At 37.9% G+C, this 6,042-nt stretch overlaps 1 non-coding gene across 1 annotated transcript; it reads right to left on the reverse strand.

Annotated features, from left to right (window-relative positions):
- Nucleotides 1-782: 782 nt before the first annotated feature.
- Nucleotides 783-4,829, reverse strand: LOC18444827 (gallate 1-beta-glucosyltransferase 84A24). The gene has a single exon (XR_016044703.1). It is a non-coding gene; the product is annotated as a gallate 1-beta-glucosyltransferase 84A24 (transcript).
- Nucleotides 4,830-6,042: the final 1,213 nt, after the last annotated feature.

Below are 6,042 nucleotides of genomic sequence, written 5' to 3' on the forward strand. Positions count from 1 at the left end.
ATAATGTATTACAAGATACACTATTTCACATAGTCAAAATCATTTTTTCTTTTCATATTCATACATCTCAATGTTGAGATGATCAATTAGAGGGTTTTTCAACATAAAAATAATATTTATTGATGGATTTTTGAGCTGCACTTTTAATTCTACATTTTAAGGTTGCAACCTTATATAAACTTTTTGTAATTGGGGTCGGTGTATTTTTTATTGACTGCTAATGAGTATAAAAATCCTCTTATTTTCTCTTTTTGGGTGATTAAGTGGGGAAGTCAGTTCCCCACCCATTTTTTCAAGTGGATTAGAAGTTACTTTTTAAAAATATTAGTGAGGTGGTGTTAGTGGCAGTTCGGTAGTGTTAGTCGCGTATTTTCAAGTAGACCAGTACCGCTTTTTTTAAATAGGTTATGAATTAGCTTTTTGATGGTATTAATAAGGTGTGTTAGTCATGAGAATAAAAACTACATCATCGTGACTAATGTTTGAGGAGCTACCATTACGAGCCCCTTTTCCAAAAAATCCTTTCATACTTAATTACATGGGGAGTTCACTAGTATAAAACTCCTACAAAAACCTCTTTCATACTAATAAAAAAAAAGTGGGAATGGGGTCATAGTGGTAACATTATTTGAGCTTCAACTAACGGACTATCATTCTCACTTAACTACCATTCTCACTTACGTATTTGAAAAACGCTGATTATTTTTAAAAATAAGTTGGGACCTGTATTCGCACTTATCTACCCAAAAAAAAAAAAAAACACCTATAATTACGTAGGCTCATTTCTAAGTTCCAGTTCTTAAACTACAAGACAAATCAATTAAAAGTGGAACACATATGACATAGGAAATTGATAATAAACTAAGATAACAAACCATTCATTAGTCGGGTGATTGGTCCTCGGGCAAGCGAACCCGGATCGCCTGTACCTCAAGAGCCAAGGACATGAGGTTCTCCACAAAGACCCTCAGATTCTTATAAGAGGAGCCCCCCTCTTCTAACGCCTCTCTTGCCGCCTCTTTCAATTTCATCGCATTCTCTCTCATCTTGGACGCCCTTGGCCCCTCCCTTATCTCCTCTATGCACCTGCAAACCTCGTCTCTTCGGACCACTCCCTCTGCATCGCGCTCGAGCCGGACCCCAACGCCGAAGACATCGACCAAGAACTTTGCATTCGTGACTTGGTCGCCCCAGTGAGCAAATGCTAAGATGGGGGTGCCGGCTGCGATGGTCTCGAGAGTCGAATTCCATCCACAGTGTGTCACGAAGCAGGCGACGGCCGGGTGGGTCAGCACCTCCACCTGCGGGCACCATTTAACGACTTTGCCTCGTCCGGCGGTTGCATCTAAGAATCCGTCTGGCAGCAGGAACTTGGAGGTGCTCGCAACCGGTTTTCCCACCCAGAGGAAGGGCCGTCCGCTGCTCGCGAGGCCCCACGCTAACTCCTCAATTTGCTTTGGCGGTAGGCTCACAACGCTCCCAAAGGCAACATAGATTACAAATTCTCTGGGCTGAGTGCTTAGCCAGTTCAGGCAGTCATCTTCGGGCTTCCACAGATCGCCCTGCATCTCGGACGCTGTGGATTTGCCGAGCAGCTTCGAGGGCACGAGCGGGCCCACAGGCATGATCGGTGTGAGCTCCGACATGGACCGAATGGCTTCAGTCTCGAGTGCATGGAACGAGTTCGCTAGCACCCACTTCACCTTATTGATTTTCCTGATGTGGCACAATATCGCATCTGCCAAGCACTGATATGGCGCAAAGGGCACGAGGAAGCTCGGGAGCTCGTTCGTTTTCAGCACAGGAAGCCCCCGAAGGCTGATGTCTATGTTTGGTCTCTCCGGTGTCGGGAACTCGCCAAGCCTGTAGAGGCTTCGGTAATAGACGGCATAGACAGCACAAGACTGGATCCAGAGCATCGCGCATGGGATGCCAAAGCCCTCAGCCACATCCACAACAAACGGCATGAATGGGTTGCTCACAACATAGTGCACAGGTCGGCCCCGGGCCTGGAGGTCATTGATCAGAGCCGCCAGCCCTTCTGGACCGGCACAGTTGAGCTGAGCCATGAACTTGTCAAGGTCGTGCTGATTGTTATCTGGCATACCGAGGCCATCGGAGAAGGTCTCGAAGCTGATAGGCCCAACGGGGCCAGCGGCACTTGCATCGTGCATCTGCTGGCCGACGGTCTTGTTGGTAGCTAAGCTCACAAGAAGGCTGGCGTTGGAGGCGGCGAGCAAATCTGATTGCTGGCTTAACATGGCCTTGTCCTGGGAAGGTGACCAGTAGGATATGGCACCCATCGTGGCTCGCCTGTTGCTAGTGAGCTTGGTTGATGCTCTGGTTTCCTACTTCTAGTGACAGAGGAGAGGGGGCTGGCTCCTTTGATGCAAGGCTTCCAGTGCGCAAAGATGGGATTAAAATAATGGTATTAGTGGGGGGAGGGGGGGGTGTGAGGTCTCTATCTATTGGAAAAGGTGGGCTCCCTTTGTCCTTTTCCCTGTAAGAAAATTGGTTTCATAGGTATGCAGCCTTACTAAATAAGTAAACCCTTATCTCATAAAAAATAATTATAATTCAAGCATTAAAAAAACCTTTACATTGATCATCTCGGCTTGAACATTACAGTTATGGTAACAGAGAGTAGGATTTAAGTTGGGTGCAGTTGGCATACAGACGCTTCTGTAGGTGTAGAGGTACGGCGCCCTTCAAATTTTATCATGGTATATAATTTCAATATAAAATGTTATTAGGATTATCTCAAAATCTATTTTTACATTTAATTATAAATTTTAAAATTTCAAAAATGGTTAAAATCAAGTAGATCTATAAACATATGAAAATCTTGAAACTGGATAGTGTACATAATATGTTGTAAAATGCACTATTTCTGATACTTAAAATCTTTTTTATTTTTCATAGTCATATATCTTGAAGTTGAGACCATCAATCAAAGAGTTTTTCAACATTAAAACTACCTTTTCCCATGGATTTTTGAGGGGCATCTATAGTTCTACATTATAAGGTAGTATCGTTATATAAACTTTTTCCTTTTAAGTTTTGAAAATATTATATATTATAACAAATTATTTAGATTGTACAATTCTCCCTAAAAATAAGTGTTTATAGATCCACAAGATCTATACTATTTTTTGAGTTTCAAATTTTATTCTCTATATTGAAAATTTATTTTAGAGCAATAATGGAGATTTCTTTATAGAAAGTGCTTTCGGGAAGCGGACTTGACGTAAGAGTTTATTTTGTTTTTACTGGGCTTTATAAAAACTTCATGCTTTCTTGCGAGGGTGCAGTTTGTATAGGGCTGAGGCTCTAAACAATCAAAGTAGAGCCCATCTTCAAATAGTGTCAAGTAATATGGTTTCAACATTGAAAATCTTTGTGACAGCCTTAAAATATATTTTTATATCTAATTTTAAAATGTAAATATTTAAAAATAGTGTAGATCAAACAGATTTATGAAAACTTGCAAATCTTGAAAATTGACGGTCCAAAAATGCAGGACTAGATTTATTATTTCCAAAACTTGAAATCCATTTTTTTCTCATGTTCATGCAGCTTAATGTCGAGATGGTCAATTTGAGGATATTTGGGCATCAAAACAATGTCGAGATGGTCAATTTTTTAGGTGAGCTCTAATTTAATTATTTAGAACCTCGGCTCTATATAAACTTTTTCTTTCTTGTAAATATCAAAATAGGGATCAAATCTTCTTAAGATATCATTAGAAGGGTGAAATGATTATAAATTACACTCTAGGGCACGTGCTTCCAAATCCCCTCTATGTCTTGATGGGAAGCCATAACAATTAGGGCGTGTTTGATAATAGGAAGTGGCTTCTAGAAGTTGAGAACTTTTCAACTTTTTGTGTTTGATAAAAATGAGAATCTCAAATCGAAAGTTTTCATCTTCCCACACCCTGTGTAAAAAACGTTCCGACCCAAAGGTCGGAACCTAAAATAGGAAGCTCTAAACTTCCTCCCCATTCGATAACCTAGAGCACCCCTCCCCTTCGATAAAACCCTAATCTTTGAGCAAACCAACCCCCCCCCCCCCCCCTCCCCACCCCTGAGCACCCACTTCACTGAGCACTCCTTTCTGCGCCATTGAGCACCCACCCTGTTGAGCGCCCTCTTTTCACAACTTTTCATCTCGCCGTTAAGCCAGCCCAACACACCATTATCTCAAGCAAACTTGTGATCTTTGCCATTGATCTTGAGGTATGCACTTTATTCTCTCTGATATTAATCATTGTGTTTGTTCTTGAGCTCTTGAAGCAAATGGCTCTTATTACTGATCTCTATGTTTGTTCTTGAGCTATTGAAGCTTAGAGCTCTTATACTCCATGATTTTAGGGTACAAGTTTTTTTGTGGGGTTGTCCCTCTCTGTTGACTCCCAATTTCGATCTTAGTTTTTTTTTTCTTGTCTCTCTTTCTCTTTGTTTGAAAATGGGCAATGGATGTTACTTGCTTATAAAATGCCCTAATAAGTGTTTAATAGTTGCTGGAACTTAGTGTTCTATTCGATTATGTGGGGTCGTATTATTTGATGATGGATCATTTGATTTTTGTTCATTTCTCCAAATGTTGCTGTACTTTGGGTTTCTCTTTCCATGGCTGTTGATTAATGGGTATAATATATAATTTGCTCATTGCCTAGAAATAACCATGCTCTCTCTCTCTCTCTTACATAACGCACACATGTGTGTGTTGGTGAAATTGAAGTATTGTGAAATTGAAATATTGGATTGGTTTTTAAATCTTATGCGAGTGCTTTTATGATGAATTAACTGATGTAGCTTCCGTGTATTTGATGTGAATTCTCCTTGGTAAATTATGAATGTTTAATGTTCTATGAATTTATCAATATAGAAACTTCAGTATGACCTTTGTTAAACTGTCCATGTAAATGTGGTAAATTAATTGTACTTGAAGGGATTTTATAAAGGGCTTTTATGAATATTTTTTTTGAGGATTTTCTTTTTTTTAAATTAGTAAAATCTTTGTATACAATGAGACCATTTACCTTTGATACAAAGTGGTCACAATTCCTTACAACCATTTGATGTGAAATTTGATAGCTTGGATATGTCACAAAGTTCAAGAATTTCTTTTGAAGTTTGTGCTTGGTCCAATTTCACATCCAATGGTCAAGATTAATGTGACCACCTTGTATAAAAGGTAACTGGTCTCATTCTATACTTTACTTTTTTTTTTTATTTACTTGCACTTTGGCGGTCAAATAAATAGGTGTATATCTACCTAACTTTACAATATATATGTTATAAGACTTTACTAGCTCATATATAACTTAAATAATAATAATATCACTACAAAATGTTAATAAGTTATGTATTCTTGATATACATGATCCCTCAATGAAAATTCCTATGTATAGGTTTTAAAAAATAAAATTTCAATTCTTTTCTTTGAAATATACAACAGATGATAGATCCTTAAATTTTAGAACTATGAAATTCTATTAAGTAAGAAAAAAATATTTCCCAAATTAGAAGATTAAAATCATGATTTTTTAAATCAATTTTAAATAATTTTTATATGCATGATGATTTTTTAAAAATAAATTTGGCACAAGTTGAGCGGGTGGCGCAAGTTGAGCGGGTAGCACAACATAGTGCCACCACATAAATGACACATTGCACTAATATAAAATTAATTAAAGACAAACCTACAATGTAGTCTAGCAACACCACAGTAAAGAACTTCCATTATTTAACTTCTAGGTCATCCAGCACACGTTTCCATTTAAACTCTATAATGAAAAAATATATGAAGCTGAATTAATTTCTACATTTATTTTAACTTCATTAAATAAATTTTATACAATTTGAGTGGGTAACACAACATAGTGCTACTACAAAACTGATACATTACACTATTATAAGTAGAAGTTTACTTAAGATTACTAAACTCACCACCAATCTTTGATAAACGTCCAAATTACTGTGAAATAATTTTTTTTTTAAAACAATAGAATGTATATTTCAGTATAAAACTATTGTA

This window comes from Amborella trichopoda, chromosome 11, assembly GCF_054954075.1.
Source record: "Amborella trichopoda isolate Santa Cruz 75 chromosome 11, AtrichopodaSantaCruz75HAP2 v2.0, whole genome shotgun sequence".
Taxonomy (NCBI): Eukaryota; Viridiplantae; Streptophyta; class Magnoliopsida; order Amborellales; family Amborellaceae; genus Amborella; species Amborella trichopoda.